Raw genomic sequence first — 22,327 nt, forward strand, 5'->3', positions numbered from 1 at the left:
ATTTATTGCATCTAACTGGATTGCCTGCAAATAGCTCATTACTCAGCCAGAATACATAACTAAATCATTACTGTTTGCAAACCCACTTTTTTTCTTTAAATTTGTTTCCGTTATTATTTTTGATGTGTACAACTCTAAATGTTTCATAAAAATTATAAGCAATATGTTTTATAACCTTTGAGATTCTTGTAAAAAAGTGTGAAAATACATTTAACTCACCTGTGACTATCAATTTTTCTTCATTTTTGTTACAACTTTAGTTTTTCCACATTTGTTTAAAAACACATTGATTAATTTTTCAAAATTTCAATCTTCAAATAGATCACTTGATTTAATTAATTAATTTAAAAAAATTCTGACGCCTGAAATTACTCAACTATTCCTTTAATATCCTTTTTTTTTATCTACACTTTTCACATTTTTCTTCTCATTTTCAAGAATTCATTGATTGCACCCAAAAATGCATAATAATGATGTCGTTTTATCGTACCACGACAAAACTTTAATTCACTCCATATGTGTTTGATTTATTGCATCTAACTGGATTGCCTGCAAATAGCTCATTACTCAGCCAGAATACATAACTAAATCATTACTGTTTGCAAACCCACTTTTTTTCTTTAAATTTGTTTCCGTTATTATTTTTGATGTGTACAACTCTAAATGTTTCATAAAAATTATAAGCAATATGTTTTATAACCTTTGAGATTCTTGTAAAAAAGTGTGAAAATACATTTAACTCACCTGTGACCATCAATTTTTCTTCATTTTTGTTACAACTTTAGTTTTTCCACATTTGTTTAAAAACACATTGATTAATTTTTCAAAATTTCAATCTTCAAATAGATCACTTGATTTAATTAATTAATTTAAAAAAATTCTGACGCCTGAAATTACTCAACTATTCCTTTAATATCCTTTTTTTTATCTACACTTTTCACATTTTTCTTCTCATTTTCAAGAATTCATTGATTGCACCCAAAAATGCATAATAATGATGTCGTTTTATCGTACCACGACAAAACTTTAATTCACTCCATATGTGTTTGATTTATTGCATCTAACTGGATTGCCTGCAAATAGCTCATTACTCAGCCAGAATACATAACTAAATCATTACTGTTTGCAAACCCACTTTTTTTCTTTAAATTTGTTTCCGTTATTATTTTTGATGTGTACAACTCTAAATGTTTCATAAAAATTATAAGCAATATGTTTTATAACCTTTGAGATTCTTGTAAAAAAGTGTGAAAATACATTTAACTCACCTGTGACCATCAATTTTTCTTCATTTTTGTTACAACTTTAGTTTTTTCACATTTGTTTAAAAACACATTGATTAATTTTTCAAAATTTCAATCTTCAAATAGATCACTTGATTTCATTAATTAATTTAAAAAAATTCTGACACCTGAAATTACTCAACTATTCCTTTAATATCCTTTTTTTTATCTACACTTTTCAGATTTTTCTTCTCATTTTCAAGAATTCATTGATTGCACCCAAAAATGCATAATAATGATGTCGTTTTATCGTACCACGACAAAACTTTAATTCACTCCATATGTGTTTGATTTATTGCATCTAACTGGATTGCCTGCAAATAGCTTATTACTCAGCCAGAATACATAACTAATCATTACTGTTTGCAAACCCATTTTTTCTTCTTTAAATTAGTTTCCGTTATGATTTTTTATCTGTATAACTCTAAATATTTCATAAAAATTATAAGCAATATGTTTTACTATCAATTTGGTGACTAATTTTTCTTCATTTTTGTTACAACTTCAGTTTTTTACATTTGTTTAAAAATACATTGTTTAATGTTTCTTTTATCAACACATGGCACCTAAAAATGTCAAAGTCATTTAAAATTATTCATCTCATTTGGATTTGAAATATTATAAACCAAAAAAATTTCTGAAAAAATGTTACTTTTTAAATAGTATAGAATAGTGAAAATCTGAAAATTTTGAAAATATATCATATATACAAAATTTTTATGTAAAATTTTTTTATCTACACTTTTCAAATTTTTCTTCACATTTTCAAGAATTCGTTGATTGCACATAAAAATGTCAAAGTCATTTAAAATTATTCATTTCATTTGGATTTGAAATAATATAAACCAACAAAATTTCTGAAAGAATGTTACTTTTTAAATAGTATAGAATAGTGAAAATCTGAAAATTTTGAAAATATATCATACATTCAAAATTTATATATAAAATTTTTTTATCTACACTTTTCAGAATTCACATTTTCAAGAATTCGTTGATTGCACCTAAAAATGTCAAAGTCATTTAAAATTATTCAATAGTTCAATAAAATTTATTTATATTGGATTTTAAATTATATAAACCAACAAAATTTCTAAAAAAATGTTACTTTTTAAATAATTTTTTGCCTTGTTTTAGTTTAAATTTTTTTATTATTTATTTTCTTCATTAGAATTTGATAAAATTGGTTTAAAATTCTATCGAGAATAATTAATTGACTGTACATTAAAATTAAAGTTAATGAAGTTCTCAAAAATGAAAAATAAAAAAATATATTTATATTTTAAGTATACTTTTTGTTGAAAATAAATTATTTTTTAATTTTTTTTATTTATTTGTTTCATCAGAATTTGGTTAAATTAAGTTTGATCGTAATTAATTGATTCTTTACTTATAATAATTTAATATTTTAGGCTGTAAAAATCAATTTTTTAAAATTTTTTGGCTGAAGTTTTACATAAGATCAAAATTTTTCTCTTCCAACTGAATTAAACTTATTTTTAAATATTATTTTAATTTGTATTTATATGCAAAATTTATATATTTTAAACTGTTTTAAAAAGATATTTTCTTTAAAATTGTATTTATAGTATTTCTTGGTTAATAAATTTTTATCTTCTCTCAATTGAATTCAGCTATTGTTAGATATTTAAAGTCATGAAAAATAAAATTCTTCAATATTATTTTTATCTAATTTTTGTTTAATCTTTTTTCTTTTAATTTGTTATTATTAATGTGTTTCATCAGAGTTTAATTAAATTTAGTATGAAATCCTATAGAGAATAAATATTTATTATTAATTTGTTTCATCATAATTTAATTAAATTTAGTATGAAATCCTATAATAGAATTAAATTTAATTTAAGTCCTTAAACACGAGAAAATAAAAAAAAAAATTTCACTATTTTTGAAATAAATATAAACTGCAAAATTTAATATTTTAGGCTGTTTAAATTAAGTTATTAATTTTTTAACTTCTGAAACAAGCTTTCACTAATTATAATTCACATTACCTTAATAATTAATAAACAAGAAATCAGTTTAAACTTACGACTTCGATTGTAATTTCAGCTTATATTTGATTCGAACTAGGCCACTCAATAATCGGGTATTCATTGATTATCAATAATAACAGTCCTTAAAGAACACCGGGCTATTTGGACTTTCGCTTAAGAAGATCACTTTCAGACCTTGGTTTTATTGTTATTACTTAATTTATCATCAATTAATGATATAATCCTATTAAAAATATTTTTACTGCGATGGCAATAAGTAATATTGGTAACGTTTGACTTAATTAAAAGATTCAAAGAAACTGTTGCGAAATAACTGTTGATCATTGCATAAATGTTTCTTTCTATTGTTGTGTACCAGTTTGTCTTAAACTGTTCTAATTTTAACAAAAAACATTCCAGTGATGTATCAATCATTAGAAGGTGAGGCTGATGGACCTTTTATGCCAATAAAATTGATGATGATTACCGCATATTTGCAAAATTTATGGCCGGCAAAATAACATGCAATAATTTAGGAAACAGGTTAAATACTAAGGTCAGATTTGCATCCAAGGCTGGTTTGTTTGTTTAATTACTATAATTCCAAACGAACTAACTAATAACGACTCAATTTATTCGCGAATTTCTACCGGCCAAAAGTAAAAGTGAAATAAATTTTTCACGTCACAATCGCCGATATATTAAACCGAATAAATCATGCCGGTACGTGAAATGCTTAAATTAATAATTGTCGTACGGCAAAGATAATTATCAGGATTTATAATAATTGAACTTGATTACGTAGTATTTATAGCCGGAGAAACATTAATTTTCAATTTGCATGCATATAAACTAACTGTTCCTATTTATAAATTCGTGTAAAGTAATTAGTGGTCATACACACTATCGGTTACAATTAAAATCGGCCGGCAACAAACTCTATTAAAAGAAATGATATATTGCCGTGTGAGCAAATCACAATGACTTACTTCGATTGCCGCGGCGTTTTTCGGAGGCAAAACCAACGCCGGTGTGACATTTGTGTGTCGAAGTAAAAACCTGGGCCAGTTGTGTCTTGTAAAATGTCACATTTCCAGACAATAGTGCATCTAACTGCCGGTTGTTCAGCAGTATACGGCGTATTAGTGTAATTGTTATTTTACTATTGCCTCAACGCCACTAATGACAGTTATTAACAATAAATGCACAAACACTTTTCTCAATTATGCCATGCTCGGTGTTTAGGAGTCACGACGTTTCATAAATTAGACCTTACTAAATTTATCAACTCCACTCATTTACGGGCGGTTGGCGTTTGGTACGGTCGGTTATTGTTGTAAAATGCATTTTGTGTTTTGCCACGCTCCGATGTGTCGTGGTTTAGAAAGTTGCCCTTTTGCCTGATGCACGTAGTTTATTGGTTTGCGTCTCGATCATCGTTTCCAGTTGGGGAATTTACCTCTTCCAATTCATTTTCTCTAGAGTTCCTCCGGTGTAATGACTAACGAATTTGTTAATTTCATCAGCCAAATGCTGCAGTAAGTTGCAGTATAACACTCATCGTTGATGGTTATTTTATTTCTAAGATAATCAATGAAACTGACGCCATCAACCTCCTCTGCTTTCTCCTTCTTTAGAGCCGTTTGTAGTCCTTTAGTTTATTGTTTTGATATCTACAAAATGCTGATACTTCTTAGTCGATGAACATCCATATTGATTTTGAGGACTTTTTTAACAATTTTTCTTTCATTCACAAAGGTACTTGTAAATGTGATATTTCTACATATCCAATAGCTTCGATAATCTGTTTGTTGATGAGAAACATCAAACTCTTTTATTAGCAAACTCTACCTCTTTATAATCTTTTACCACTGACTTATTTTTTAAAGCAGAAAATAGTCCGATTGGAGTTAAATCCATCCAAGCCAATGAAATAAAATATATATGTTTTTGATGGAATAACATTCTTCATCGACCAATGCTTCTGTATTTTTTTAATTTCATCCTTCAAACATTGCACTTTTGCCTTCAGCTTCCACCTTTGACATATTCAAGATGCTATTTCTGTTCAGTTGAAATGAATTGTGCCCACTTCACTCACAACTTTTTCATTTTCAAGTTTTGGTCAATATTCAATGGTTGATCATTCATCTCCATTTTGAAGATTTTCAATTTGAAGAAAATAATCTTTATACTTCTGTATGTTGAATAGCTTCGAAAACCTGTTTTTAGTGAGAAACTCTTCAAAATAGCCATCAACAGCAAACTCTTTATTGTCGACAAACCTCGACTCATTTTTTTCAGTTTAGAAATTGAAAATAGTCCTGCTTAATCCATGTTAAACAATCGAAGAACTTTCAAACACCCTTAACCACTCTTGGTTGATCATCCAGAAATATTTACAGCAGATTGGTCAATACAATAAAGAATATATGTTGTTTTGATGGAATAACTTACTTCTTCTCTCACTGCTTATGTATTTTCTTAATGTCATCCTTCAAACATTGCACGTTTGCTTTCAGCTTCCACCTTTGACATATTCAAGATGCTATTTCTGTTCAGTTGAAAACCATTGTGCCCACTTCACTCACAACATTTTCATTTTCAAGTTTTGGGTCAATATTCAATGGTTGATCATTCATCTCCATTTTGAAGATTTTCTTTAACAATTTTTGACCGTTTATTTGGCATTTCATTATGTTACTGATCTTTACAGCTCGAAGAGTCCCGTTTAAATTCTTTCGTCCAATTTTACTGTTGTAAAACAAGGATAGTATTACCTAGAGAAGAATTCAATTAGTTTTTGATATTGATTGAACTAAGACAATTTGAAGAAAATAATCCTTATACTTCTGTATGTTGAATAGCTTCGAAAATCTATTCTTAGTGAGAAACTCTTCAAAATAGCCATCAACAGCAAACTCTTTATTGTCAACAAATCTGGACTCATTTTTTTAAGTTTAGAAATTGAAAATAGTCCTGCTTAATCCATGTTAAACAATCGAAGAACTTTCAAACACCCTTAACCAATCTTGGTCGGCCATCCAGGAATATTTACAGCAGATTGACCAGTAGAATAAAGAGTGTGTGTTGATTTGATGGAATAACTTTCTTCTTCGCTCATTGCTTCTATATTTTTTAATTTCAACCTTCAAACATTGCACATTTGCCTTCAGCTTCCACCTTTGACATATTCAAGATGCTATTTCTGTTCAGTTGAAAACCATTGTACCCACTTCACTCACAACATTTTCATTTTCAAGTTTTGGGTCAATATTCAATGGTTGATTATTCATCTCCATTTTGAAGACTTTCTTTAACAATTTTAACCGTTTATTTGGCATTTCATTTTGTTACTGATCTTTACAGCTCGAAGAGTCTCGTTTAAATTCTTTCGTCCAATTTTACTGTTGTAAAACAAAGACAGTATTACCTAGAGAAGAATTCAACTAGTTTTTGACATTGATTGAACTAAGATAATTTGAAGAAAATAATTTTTATACTTTTGTATGTTGAATAGTTTCGAAAACCTGTTTATAGTGAGAAACTCTTCACAAAAGTCCTCAACAGCAAACTCTTTATTGTCGACAAATCTCGACTCATTTTTTTAAGTTTAGAAATTGAAAATAGTCCTGTCTAATCCATGTTAAACATTCGAAGAACTTTCAAACACCCTTAACCAATCTTGGTCGGCCATCCAGGAATATTTACAGCTGATTGGCCAGTAGAATAAAGAGTGTATGTTGATTTGATGGAATAACTTTCTTCTTCGCTCATTGCTTCTATATTTTTTTAATTTCAACCTTCAAACATTGCACTTTTGCCTTCAGCTTCCACCTTTGACATATTCAAGATGCAATTTCTGTTCAGTTGAAAACCATTGTGCCCACTTCACTCACAACATTTTCATTTTCAAGTTTTGGGTCAATATTCAATGGTTGATCATTCATCTTCAAGACTTTCTTTAACAATTTTTGACCGTTTATTTGGCATTTCATTATGTTACTGATCTTTACAGCTCGAAGAGTCCCGTTTAAATTCTTTCGTCCAATTTGCTGTTGTAAAACAAGGATAGTATTACCTAGAGAAGAATTCAACTAGTTTTTGACATTGATTGAACTAAGATAATTTGAAGAAAATAATCTTTATACTTTTGTATGTTGAATAGTTTCGAAAACCTGTTTATAGTGAGAAACTCTTCACAAAAGTCCTCAACAGCAAACTCTTTATTGTCGACAAATCTCGACTCATTTTTTTAAGTTTAGAAATTGAAAATAGTCCTGCTTAATCCATGTTAAACAATCGAAGAACTTTCAAACACCCTTAACCAATCTTGGTCGGCCATCCAGGAATATTTACAGCAGATTGACCAGTAGAATAAAGAGTGTGTGTTGATTTGATGGAATAACTTTCTTCTTCGCTCATTGCTTCTATATTTTTTAATTTCAACCTTCAAACATTGCACTTTTGCCTTCAGCTTCCACCTTTGACATATTCAAGATGCTATTTCTGTTCAGTTGAAAACCATTGTACCCACTTCACTCACAACATTTTCATTTTCAAGTTTTGGGTCAATATTCAATGGTTGATCATTCATCTCCATTTTGAAGACTTTCTTTAACAATTTTAACCATTTATTTGGCATTTCATTTTGTTACTGATATTTACAGCTCGAAGAGTCCCGTTTAAATTCTTTCGTCCAATTTTACTATTGTAAAACAAAGACAGTATTACCTAGAGAAGAATTCAACTAGTTTTTGACATTGATTGAACTAAGATAATTTGAAGAAAATAATCTTTATACTTTTGTATGTTGAATAGTTTCGAAAACCTGTTTATAGTGAGAAACTCTTCACAAAAGTCCTCAACAGCAAACTCTTTATTATCGACAAATCTCGACTCATTTATTTAAGTTTAGAAATTGAAAATAGTCCTGCTTAATCCATGTTAAACAATCGAAGAACTTTCAAACACCCTTAACCAATCTCGGTCGGCCATCCAGGAATATTTACAGCAGATTGGCCAGTAGAATAAAGAGTGTATGTTGATTTGAAGGACTAACTTTCTTCTTCGCTCATTGCTTCTATATTTTTTTAATTTCATCCTTCAAACATTGCACTTTTGCCTTCAGCTTCCACCTTTGACATATTCAAGATGCTATTTCTGTTCAGTAGAAAACCATTGTGCCCACTTCACTCACAACATTTTCATTTTCAAGTTTTGGGTCAATATTCAATGGTTGATCATTCATCTCCATTTTGAAGACTTTCTTTAACAATTTTAACCGTTTATTTGGCATTTCATTTTGTTACTGATCTTTACAGCTCGAAGAGTCTCGTTTAAATTCTTTCGTCCAATTTTACTGTTGTAAAACAAAGACAGTATTACCTAGAGAAGAAATCAACTAGTTTTTGACATTGATTGAACTAAGATAATTTGAAGAAAATAATCTTTATACTTTTGTATGTTGAATAGTTTCGAAAACCTGTTTATAGTGAGAAACTCTTCACAAAAGTCCTCAACAGCAAACTCTTTATTGTCGACAAATCTCGACTCATTTATTTAAGTTTAGAAATTGAAAATAGTTCTGCTTAATCCATGTTAAACAATCGAAGAACTTTCAAACACCCTTAACCAATCTTGGTCGGCCATCCAGGAATATTTACAGCAGATTGGCCAGTAGAATAAAGAGTGTATGTTGATTTGATGGAATAACTTTCTTCTTCGCTCATTGCTTCTATATTTTTTTAATTTTATCCTTCAAACATTGCACTTTTGCCTTCAGCTTCCACCTTTGACATATTCAAGATGCTATTTCTGTTCAGTTGAAAGCAATTGAGCCCACTTCACTCACAACATTTTCATTTTCAAGTTTTGGGTCAATATTCAATGGTTGATCATTCATCTTCATTTTGAAGACTTTCTTTAACAATTTTTGACCGTTTATTTGGCATTTCATTTTGTTACTGATCTTTACAGCTCGAAGAGTCTCGTTTAAATTCTTTCGTCCAATTTTACTGTTGTAAAACAAAGACAGTATTACCTAGAGAAGAATTCAACTAGTTTTTGACATTGATTGAACTAAGATAATTTGAAGAAAATAATCTTTATACTTTTGTATGTTGAATAGTTTCGAAAACCTGTTTATAGTGAGAAACTCTTCACAAAAGTCCTCAACAGCAAACTCTTTATTGTCGACAAATCTCGACTCATTTTTTTAAGTTTAGAAATTGAAAATAATCCTGTCTAATCCATGTTAAACAATCGAAGAACTTTCAAACACCCTTAACCAATCTTGGTCGGCCATCCAGGAATATTTACAGCTGATTGGCCAGTAGAATAAAGAGTGTATGTTGATTTGATGGAATAACTTTCTTCTTCGCTCATTGCTTCTATATTTTTTTAATTTCAACCTTCAAACATTGCACTTTTGCCTTCAGCTTCCACCTTTGACATATTCAAGATGCAATTTCTGTTCAGTTGAAAACCATTGTGCCCACTTCACTCACAACATTTTCATTTTCAAGTTTTGGGTCAATATTCAATGGTTGATCATTCATCTTCAAGACTTTCTTTAACAATTTTTGACCGTTTATTTGGCATTTCATTATGTTACTGATCTTTACAGCTCGAAGAGTCCCGTTTAAATTCTTTCGTCCAATTTGCTGTTGTAAAACAAGGATAGTATTACCTAGAGAAGAATTCAACTAGTTTTTGACATTGATTGAACTAAGATAATTTGAAGAAAATAATCTTTATACTTTTGTATGTTGAATAGTTTCGAAAACCTGTTTATAGTGAGAAACTCTTCACAAAAGTCCTCAACAGCAAACTCTTTATTGTCGACAAATCTCGACTCATTTTTTTAAGTTTAGAAATTGAAAATAGTCCTGCTTAATCCATGTTAAACAATCGAAGAACTTTCAAACACCCTTAACCAATCTTGGTCGGCCATCCAGGAATATTTACAGCAGATTGACCAGTAGAATAAAGAGTGTGTGTTGATTTGATGGAATAACTTTCTTCTTCGCTCATTGCTTCTATATTTTTTAATTTCAACCTTCAAACATTGCACTTTTGCCTTCAGCTTCCACCTTTGACATATTCAAGATGCTATTTCTGTTCAGTTGAAAACCATTGTACCCACTTCACTCACAACATTTTCATTTTCAAGTTTTGGGTCAATATTCAATGGTTGATTATTCATCTCCATTTTGAAGACTTTCTTTAACAATTTTAACCGTTTATTTGGCATTTCATTTTGTTACTGATCTTTACAGCTCGAAGAGTCTCGTTTAAATTCTTTCGTCCAATTTTACTGTTGTAAAACAAAGACAGTATTACCTAGAGAAGAATTCAACTAGTTTTTGACATTGATTGAACTAAGATAATTTGAAGAAAATAATTTTTATACTTTTGTATGTTGAATAGTTTCGAAAACCTGTTTATAGTGAGAAACTCTTCACAAAAGTCCTCAACAGCAAACTCTTTATTGTCGACAAATCTCGACTCATTTTTTTAAGTTTAGAAATTGAAAATAGTCCTGTCTAATCCATGTTAAACATTCGAAGAACTTTCAAACACCCTTAACCAATCTTGGTCGGCCATCCAGGAATATTTACAGCTGATTGGCCAGTAGAATAAAGAGTGTATGTTGATTTGATGGAATAACTTTCTTCTTCGCTCATTGCTTCTATATTTTTTTAATTTCATCCTTCAAACATTGCACTTTTGCCTTCAGCTTCCACCTTTGACATATTCAAGATGCTATTTCTGTTCAGTAGAAAACCATTGTGCCCACTTCACTCACAACATTTTCATTTTCAAGTTTTGGGTCAATATTCAATGGTTGATCATTCATCTTCATTTTGAAGACTTTCTTTAACAATTTTTGACCGTTTATTTGGCATTTCATTATGTTACTGATATTTACAGCTCGAAGAGTCCCGTTTAAATTCTTTCGTCCAATTTTACTGTTGTAAAACAAAGACAGTATTACCTAGAGAAGAATTCAACTAGTTTTTGACATTGATTGAACTAAGATAATATGAAGAAAATAATCTTTATACTTTTGTATGTTGAATAGTTTCGAAAACCTGTTTATAGTGAGAAACTCTTCACAAAAGTCCTCAACAGCAAACTCTTTATTATCGACAAATCTCGACTCATTTATTTAAGTTTAGAAATTGAAAATAGTCCTGCTTAATCCATGTTAAACAATCGAAGAACTTTCAAACACCCTTAACCAATCTCGGTCGGCCATCCAGGAATATTTACAGCAGATTGGCCAGTAGAATAAAGAGTGTATGTTGATTTGAAGGACTAACTTTCTTCTTCGCTCATTGCTTCTATATTTTTTTAATTTCATCCTTCAAACATTGCACTTTTGCCTTCAGCTTCCACCTTTGACATATTCAAGATGCTATTTCTGATCAGTTGAAAACCATTGTGCCCACTTCACTCACAACATTTTCATTTTCAAGTTTTGGGTCAATATTCAATGGTTGATCATTCATCTCCATTTTGAAGACTTTCTTTAACAATTTTAACCGTTTATTTGGCATTTCATTTTGTTACTGATCTTTACAGCTCGAAGAGTCTCGTTTAAATTCTTTCGTCCAATTTTACTGTTGTAAAACAAAGACAGTATTACCTAGAGAAGAATTCAATTAGTTTTTGACATTGATTGAACTAAGATAATTTGAAGAAAATAATCTTTATACTTTTGTATGTTGAATAGTTTCGAAAACCTGTTTATAGTGAGAAACTCTTCACAAAAGTCCTCAACAGCAAACTCTTTATTGTCGACAAATCTCGACTCATTTATTTAAGTTTAGAAATTGAAAATAGTCCTGCTTAATCCATGTTAAACAATCGAAGAACTTTCAAACACCCTTAACCAATCTTAGTCGGCCATCCAGGAATATTTACAGCAGATTGGCCAGTAGAATAAAGAGTGTATGTTGATTTGATGGAATAACTTTCTTCTTCGTTCATTGCTTCTATATTTTTTTAATTTCAACCTTCAAACATTGCACTTTTGCCTTCAGCTTCCACCTTTGACATATTCAAGATGCTGTTTCTGTTTAGTTGAAAACAATTGTGCCCACTTCACTCACAACATTTTCATTTTCAAGTTTTGGATCAATATTCAATGGTTGATCATTCATCTCCATTTTGAAGACTTTCTTTAACAATTTTTGATCGTTTATTTGGCATTTCATTATGTTACTGATCTTTACAGCTCGAAGAGTCCCGTTTAAATTCTTTCGTCCAATTTTACTGTTGTAAAACAAGGATAGGATTACCTAGAGAAGAATTCAACTAGTTTTTGATATTGATTGAACTAAGACAATTTGAAGAAAATAATCCTTATACTTATATACTGTATGTTGAATAGCTTCGAAAACCTGTTTATAGTGAGAAACTCTTCACAAAAGTCCTCAACAGCAAACTCTTTATTCTCAACAAATTTGGACTCATTTTTTAAGTTTAGAAGTTGAAAATAGTCCCTCTGGAGCATTAGACTAAGGCTGCTAAGGGCAGAAGTGGAAACAAATCCATGTCAAACAATCAAAGAACTGTCAAATACCCTTAACCAGAGTAGGTATTTGGGTCCGAAGAGAATAAAGCCAACCAATCCATCACAAGGTAGATTCCAACTAGTTTGTGATATTAGTCGGACGAATACCTTTGAAGTTTTGTATCACAGGAGCACTCCCAATAGTTCTTGCAAAATACAAAAATTTGAAAAAAACAATACTTATAATTTTACATGTTTAGTAGCTTCGACATGTTTACAGGGAGAAGTCAAGCTGTTCCAAAGAGCCATCAGTAGCAATTCCACATATTTGACACAGTCTAAACATTTCTCAAGTTCCTCCACTATATTGACCAACAAATTTTTTAATTACATCACTTAAACACTACAGTAAGTTTATACAATTCTCATCATTGATGTTTTTTTCTTTTTGAAGACAATCAATAGAAATTATTTCAAGTCCTTTGTTTCTTCTTCTTCAAGATGCTGCTTTTGTTCAATTGTATACTAACACATACTTCTACTCAATATTTTACGGTTGCAAATGAAGAAGAAAATTTCCTAGTGTTTTCGATTTTGATCAGAATAAAACCTTTCAAATGGAAGAGGTTGTACATATTTTAAAAGTTCGTGAAGAACGTTAATCACTGATGACTATCAAGTTAATTAAACATTAATTAGCATCTTGAAACTTTTGGGTTGGTCTTTGTGTTATCATCAATTTGATTGATGTGATGTGACTTATATTAGAAAGTATTTCCTAGTCTGTATTCTTAAAAATTTTATTTGTTTCAATTTAATGTAAGAAAGCTAATAATTTACAAGTTTGTATCTTGATGGTCGTTTCCATTTGGGAAATTTACCTTCAAGAAGTTCGCCAATTCAGTTTAGACACAGCTGAATTGCTTCTCAAGTTCCTCCACTGTCCTGACCAACAAACCCATTGCACAAAACAATTTTTGTTCAAAGTTCCGGCTGGGCCTGATCGATGTGACAGCGTGAGACGTGAAGGGCGTGTCCGAATCGGCGACGTTCACGACGTCGATAGTCGAGAGTGCACCACTTCCTAGTGACCTGTCGGTCAAGCAGATCAGCGTGCCAAATCGCCTTCTTCCTATAACTCCTAGCTACCGGCCATTTCGGACACGCCGTGCACTGTACCTTTCGCGACAGCGGGCAAAAATTACACACCTTGTGCATTCATTATTGGCCGATGAGACAGTGAGAGTCCGACTCGGGGCCATCACTTGTACCGGCAGTTCACCAAATACTCACTTAGCATAGTTAGTTAGTTAGAAAACACACGGATAATTGATGGCGACGATGAAAAAAGAAACGGCGCTTGAGCCGTGGCACACCGCGAGGTGATTAGCCGCAATCGATAAGTTTATTTAATTGATTACAATGCGAGAATGCGATCGGTATCTGCATTGGAATGCACCACGTGAATTAATCGTCTTCGGATCCCTAAAGAGGCTGGTCGGTTGCTACCAGCCGTGCCGCGTTCAAACAAACTGGCGAACTAATTTCTTTTATCTTTATGGCCATCTCTGGCCCGATCTCGTTCCTTTAATTTATCAATTGCTCGTTTCGCGAACGATACACGCTCGTGTGTTATTATAGATACTTCTTTAAGATATATTGGTATTTGAAACGGTATCCGAGCATCCGGATGCGAACACCTCCTCTTCGGTCGGTTCGGTTCGATAAAAACGGCGTTTGCGTTGTGATGAAAAATGATTTGGTATGTTGGCTATGAAAGGATGTGGATGTAAATCATGTGGTACTAGTTAAACGCCGGATAAGTTACGTGTTGGGCTCTAAACTACAAGACAATCAAACACAATTTACTGCTCTTTTTGCATAACTAATAAAAGTCGGTTTTAGCAAGCACCTGATTGAACAAGTATCGAGATATATTGCAAAAGCTCACTGGCCAATCAATGTAGTAAACCCTGATTAAAGTTTATGACTACCTGCTATAACATCGTTGTTAGACTCGTATAGATTACTGGTAAGGAGGTTTTATAGTTTATTAATTAATACAAAGTTTACAAGCGACCACCATCATAGTCGCAATAATTTATTCAAAGACACAGAGCATTACCGGTTCGAGTAATACATGTACTCGGCATACTCCACATGATTATTTATTGAACCAAATACATTGTTAATAGATGACAGCACACATATTTCTCCATAAAACTACAAAACAAACAATAAATGAATTATAAGAACATTACTCCATTGGCGTGCCAAACTACAACATGACCATGAGCTCTTTTTAACAACTGACGTCAATTTTATTCTTACTTATTTGCATTTTTTTATATATTTCTTCAAGTTAAAGATAACTTGACGTTTATGTTCAAACCATTCACAGAGATAGTTTCAAAAGTTATTGTCAAAGAAAACACTAAAATTTGATTAAGCAGTATATATTTCAAGATATCCAATAGCTTAATAAGCTAGCTCTTTATAATCTTCTTCCACTGACTGATTTTTTATGTGTGACAATGGAAAATAGTCTTACTGGGACAAAATCTGGCATGATGGAAGTTGGGTGTATTAATTTTGGCCAGTGGAATAAAATAATAATAATATATGTGTGTTTTTTGATGGAATATTCTTCTTCGCTCAATGCTTCCATATGATTCTTTATTTTTGTCAATCAATGAGAATTATTCAGAGATGTCCCAATTTAATTCTAGAAAACTGACGCCCTCAACTTCTATCTTCAGCTTTCGCCTTACTTACAATACTTTTTGAAGTGGCTGCTATTTCTGCTAGATCAGGAACTTCTTAGTCCATAATCATCTATATCAATTTTGAAGACCTTTTTTTGACCATTTCCACCAATTAAATTCTATCACCTAATATTTAACTGTCATCAGGGAAGGAGAATATTACCTGGAGTAGATTCCAACTAATTTTTGATATTGGTCAGACGAAGACCTTTGAATGAAAGGGGCACTCTCAAAAGTTCTTGACAAAACACAAAAATTTGAAGTAGCAATTCCACATATTTAACAGTCTGAACATATCTTAAGTTCCTTCTCTGTCTTGACCTTGTAGATAATCAATTAAAATTATTTCCTAGAGTTTTTGATATGGATCAGAATAAGACCTTCTTAATGAAATAAGTTGTATATTTTAAATGTTCTTCAAGAATGTTCATCACTGATGACTGTCAAGTTAATTAATCATTAATTATGGAATTTAAGAAAATTAAATATGAATCTTAATTCAATTTGAGTTGTAATTAGTTTAATTCCATTATGGGAGCCTTCGATTGTCCTGCTTTAAAACCTCAACTACTTCTTGAAATGGTTGCTATTTCTACTAGATCAGGAACATCTTAGTTCATCATCATCTATATGCATTTTGAAGACCTTTTTTTAACCATATCTGTATCTTTAAATTTGTCCACCTTCGTCAAGGAAGGAGATTATTACCTAGAGTAGATTCCAAATAGTACTTAATATTGGTCGGACGAAGACCTTTCAAGTTTTTTAGAAAGTTTTGGGCACTACCAAAACACAAATTTAAAAAGAAAACAATACTTCCGCATGTTCAATAGCTCCGATAACCTGTTTATAGGGAGAAATATCAAACTCTTCAAAAGATACATCAGTAGCAACTCCACATATTTGGCACAGTCTAAATATTCCTCAATTTCATCCTCAAAGATTACAAGAAGTTCGTATAATACTTATCATTGATGTTTTTTTTTTCTTTTTGAAGATAATCAATAAAAATTATCCTTGTTTCTTCTTCTTCAAGATGCTGTTTTTGTTCAATTGTAAATTAAATATTTTACGATTGTAAATGAAGAAGAAGATTCCTTAGTTTTTGATAAGAATAAGACCTTTCAATTGAAATAAATTGTACATATTTTAAAGGATCATCAAGAACGTACATCACTGATGAATATCAAATTAATTAATCATTAATTAACATCTTGAAACTTGAAAGAATTGAGGTACTTTTGGATTTGCTTTAGTGTTATCATCAATTTGATACTAATATAATATATATTAGAAAGTTTTTAAGAATTATTTCTTAAGAAATTTATCGATTTTCAACGGAATTTTAGAAAATTAAATGTGAATCTTGATTCAATCTATGTTTAGTTTTATTCTATTGTGGGAGGCTTGGATTGTCCTCATAAATCTGTTTTGAAACCTACAATACTTCTTCAAATAGTTGCTAATTCCACTAGATCAGGAACATCTTAGTCCATGATCATCAATATGCAATTTGAAGATATTTTTATTCCATTTGTACCTGTTAATTTAGTATTTCACTGTGTCATCATCTTTGCATCTCGTAGGTTCTCCTTTAAATTCTTCTACATTCGTATAGGAAGGATAATATTACCTGGAGTAGATTCCAACTAGTTTTTAATATTGGTCAGACGAAGACCTTTATATAAAAGGCTTGTATCACGAGGATACTCCCTATAGTTCTTGATAAAACTCAAAAATTTGAAGAAAACAATCTTTATACTTCTACATGTTTAGTAGCTTCGATAGGAAGAAATATCAAGCTCTTCAAAAGAGCCATCATTAGCAATTCCGCATATTTGGCATTGCCTAAATATTTCTCAAATTTCTCTACTGTCTTAACCAACACATTTCATCACTCAAACACAACAAGAAGTTCGTATAATACTCATTATTATTATGTTAATTAATCATTATTTAGTATCTTGAAACTTGAGAATTGAGATACTTTTGGGTTTGCCTTTATGTTATCATCAATTTATTTGATATAATATGATTTATATTAGAAAGTTTTTCCTATCAGTCTTCTTGAGAAATCTTGAAATTTATCGATTTTCGAGGAAATTTTAGAAAATCTCGATTCAATCTGAGTTGTAATTAGTTTAGTCCCATTGTGGGAGGCTTGTCCTCGCAAATCTTTTTCGAAGCCCGTCAAATTAAAAACACACACCTGACAAGTTGAGTTCTTGAAACACTTTTGGTACCTAAATTATCCATTATGTTTGAAACCACGTTTTTTTATGCACCCAACCACATATTGCCACACATTCGGAGATTTGCATATTGATGAAGCCAACGTGGACCGATTTTTTCTATGCAATTCGGTTGTGGGTGTGTTTGTGTCATTGAAATAAAAATTTGTAATTTACTTGACTTATCCATTGTACGGGCGACACAGAATGCACGACTTTTTTTCGCCAGTGAAAGTCCCCCACGAGATTATCTAATCTGGACTGGAGCACACACGGATGTAAAGATTTTTTCTTGTTGTCCAACAAGGGACCAAGTAAATCGATTGCTTCGGCGAAACTTCACTCGTAACACACAAACGGGTGTCATTGTCAACGTATTTTGAAGTGACTTAAGTCCACTTAAATTGGTTTATGCAACGTAATGAAACGGCCGGAGTAATTGGCAACTACGAAGCGGTTATTAGACTGCAGGTTGATATTTGGCACGATAAAAATCACCTATGAATCACTCGTTTAAGTTATCGTGCATTGAATCTGGTTATTAGTGCGATAGGTTTTGGTATTTACTCGACGAGGGTTAGGTTCACCTTGATTGGACCTGATGGGCGAATCGAAAACTACAATACGCATAATGGATTCAATTAGCACGTTGAATTAAGTGCAATTACACAGTCCGGGAACGGTGACCTCTTGTGCAAAAGGCAGACTAATAAATGCCAATGAAAAAAGTTGAAGACAAATTAGATCACCGATTGTTAGGTCACTAGATTGGCCAGAATAAGAAGGCAGAAACTTAGTAATGTGTGTGTGTGTGTGTGTGTGTGGCGAAGGACTGTTAAAGTGTAGAGCACAACATGGTTGTACACATAATTTATGACAGCTAATTGATTAATAATGAGTCGAGCTAATGGTTAAATTATTAATGAAGATTATAATCGCTGGATTATGCGCCATTAATATTGTCCGGTAATTAATGAGATCGGACAGTAATTTCCCTATTTACTCGAATCCGCACGGCAAACGAATAGAAACTGATTTATAAACCGATAGTGGGATTCGTACGGAAAGTTATCGCTTTCTTTTCAGGCGAGTACACGCCGCACCGGACTGCAAGGTGTTATAAATCATGGATAAAGAATGTGGAAAACACAAGTCGCAGATTAATATGGAATTAAGATAAGCAATCACGTCGTGTCGTGCCATTGTCGCTGCAATAATGAGAGCATGAAGAAATAATATGCGGTTCAAGAGGTTTCGGTTTTTCGTTTCGACGGGGGGATGGAATGGCACTCTATCTGATCCTTTTTATTAATTCAATTGCGGTCGTTCGTTAAATTCGAGCAGTTTCTGCGGCATTCGGGTTAAACGACCTTTTACTTTATTATTATTATTACTTCGTGTACAACAATTAAATTGACTGATCCCACATTTGCACAACAGAAAAAACGGTTAACGGTTTTATCAATGTCGGCTATCTGAACAATTATTTGATTTCGTATTAATTTATATTGTTTATTAGGTCCACATAATTATATCTAATTTACATATACATGAACAAATGTGCGTTAGTCATCGGCCGAAATTTAATTTAGATCTGGATCGTTTTTACATTAATCAAATTTTTAATGGCGAAATTATCGGGATATCGTTCGCTTTGTTATAATTAAAGTATCGAAGCGAATTTTCATGAGGTCCTAAATTTGTTTCAAACACATTAATCATTTTCATTATTGTTATTGGATTTTGGCAATATTTTATACAATTAATCAGCAAAAATAACTTTATTGTTTAAATAAATATTACTCAATTATGATATATTATTTATTAAACATGAGAAAGTATAAATCTGATCAGAAATGTTTTAAAAATAATAAAAATGAAGTATGAAAATACTCAAACATTCTAAAAAACTCAAAAAATAAAATATTTATAATTCATTATGGAACCTGAACATTTTCAAAAAGTCAATCAATTTTATTGAAAGGACAAAAGAAGTTTAAAAATTTTGAAAATTGTCAAATATTTTAAAATTTTAAAATTAAAAGTATTTGTAAATCTGTACTCATAAATTTTATAAAAATTTAAAAAAAAAACTGTTTTTTTTTTTAATTCTGGTAGAACAACAAAGGGATATATTTCTCAAAATTATAAAAATTTTAAAAATACTAAAAAATATTCTAAAAACACATAAAAATTATTTGAAAAGTATTTATAAGATTCTTTATGAAACTTAAAAAAGTATAAATCTGGTAACGATAAATTTTTTGAAAAATTTTAAAAAAAACTCAAAATCAAAATAATTTGAAAAGTTTTTATTGAGTTCTTTATGGAACATACAAAGTATAAACTTGGTAATCATAAATTTTTTGAAAAATTTTAAGGACAAAAGAATTAACATCCCAAAATTCAACTCAAAATTATTTGAAAAGTATTTATAAGATTTTATAAGAACAAAAGAATTTATTTCTCAAAATTCTAAACATTTTGAAAATACACAAAATTCGAAAAATTAAATATTATAGTATTTATAAGATTTTTTATGGAATTAAAAGTATAAAATTTTTTGAAAAATTTTTAAAAATTTTGACATATTTTTAATTATTGAAAGGATTTTGAATTTTGAATAATGCTCAAATATTATTAATATAAGGATTTTTAAGGATCCTAAATTTTTTGAAAAAATTTAAAAATCTCAAAAAAGAATAGATTTTTTTTTTCAATTTTTGTATCTTCAAAAGAATTTATTTTTCAAAATTCTAAAAATTTTGTAAGTACTCAAAAATTAAATATTATAGTATTTAAAGATTCTCTATAGACTTAAAAGAGTCTGATTTTCATAAATTTTTTGAAAAAATTTTAAAACTCTCAAAGAGGAATCAACTTTTTTTATAATTATTGTAAAGACAAAAGAATTGTTTTCTCAAAATTTTCAAAGAACTCAAAAAGTAAAATAATTTGAAAAAAATTTATTGGATTTTTCATGAAACTGAAAAAAATATATATTTGGTGATTCTGGTGAATATCCTAAAAACACAAAAAGTAAAATTATTTGAAAAGTATTTATAAGATTCTTTATAGAAAATCTAAATCTGGTAATCATAAATTTTTTGAAACATTTTATGAAACCCCAATGAATAGATTATTTTTAAATTATTATGAAAGAACAAAAGATATTTTTCAAAATTCTAAATATTTTGAGTATTCACAAATATTATAAAAACTCAAAAAACAAAATAATTTGAAAACTATTTATTAGATTCTTTATGAAATTTAAATAGGTATAAATTTAGAGATCAAACATTTTTTAAGAAATTTCAAGAAATTGACATTTTTGTCAAATATTGAAAGGACATTACAATTTTCTTAAAAAGTACTCACCTATTCTGGAAACTCAAAAAAAAAATATTTGAAAAGTATTTATGAGATTCTCTATGGAATTTAAAAAATAATAAAAATATAAATCTATCTAATATTAGCCATAAATATAATACAAAGATTTTATAAAATCCCAAATGAATAATTTTTTTTTTTTAAATTATTGTGAAAGAAAAGAATTTATTTCTCAAAATTCTTAAAATTTTGAAAATACTCAAATATTCTAAAAACTCGTAAAATTAAATATTATAGTATTTATTACATTCTTTAAAAATTTAAAGAAGTATAAATCTGGTTTTCATGAAGTTTTTGAAAAAAATAATTTTAAAAATTGTCATTTTTTTAATTATTCATTTTAATTTAATGTTTTTAAGGATCATAATTTTTTTGAAAAATTTTAAAAAATCTCAAAGAAAAATCGACTTTTTATTTCATTTTTGTAACCTCAATAGAATTTATTTTCCAAAAATGTAAAAATTTTGAAAATAATCAAATATTTTCAAAAAATATCTTTTATCTGAAAAAAAAATTCAGAAAAATCATTTTTTATTCTTAAGGAAAAAGAATTAATTTTTAAACAATCCAAAAATTTTGTAAATATTTGGAAACATTTTATGACAATCTTTATGGTGGGTTTTGTGATCAACAAAGCTAAAAATGCGAATAAAATTTGCAATTTTAAATAAATAACATTATTTTTACAAGGAAGTCATAGATCTTAACAATACTGAAAAATCTAGAAACTTATAGAAGACATTTAACAAAATAAAAAAGGAATTTTAACAAAATATTACAATCTTTATAGAGGTTAATATACTTATTCTACATTTTTTAAAGTTAAAAATAAAACAAACAACAAAATAAAAACGATTTCTCCAAAATTATACAATGTTTGCAGAGTTCAATATACTTTTTCTACATTTCTTTGATTTTTTTCACGATAACCCAAACAATAAGTCCATTACTATTAGAAAACTTAACCATATGACACGTTAACCTTTGATTTAGCGATCAGTACGAGGAAGTGAATCGGCCGCAAAAACAAACATGCTTCCTAGTACAATTAAAGATGTAATTCAAGATAGACTAACGATAGAAAGTGAGTGGCCAGTTTTTGTTGGCTTTAATGCCACCCACGTCAAAGTCTGATCGGTATACA

At 29.9% G+C, this 22,327-nt stretch overlaps 1 long non-coding RNA gene across 2 annotated transcripts; it reads right to left on the reverse strand.

Annotated features, from left to right (window-relative positions):
* Positions 1-237: 237 nt before the first annotated feature.
* LOC126265362 (uncharacterized) lies at positions 238-1,397 on the reverse strand. 2 transcript variants are annotated; one of them, XR_007547867.1, is made up of 4 exons: positions 1,269-1,397; positions 745-1,073; positions 373-549; positions 238-311 (listed from the first exon to the last, which is right to left on the reverse strand). It is a non-coding gene; the product is annotated as an uncharacterized LOC126265362 (long non-coding RNA). The 2 variants fall into 2 exon arrangements; XR_007547866.1 differs by lacking the exon at positions 238-311 and having other exon boundaries at positions 328-549.
* Positions 1,398-22,327: the final 20,930 nt, after the last annotated feature.

The sequence above is a fragment of the Aethina tumida genome, chromosome 4 (assembly GCF_024364675.1).
Source record: "Aethina tumida isolate Nest 87 chromosome 4, icAetTumi1.1, whole genome shotgun sequence".
NCBI lineage: Eukaryota > Metazoa > Arthropoda > Insecta > Coleoptera > Nitidulidae > Aethina > Aethina tumida.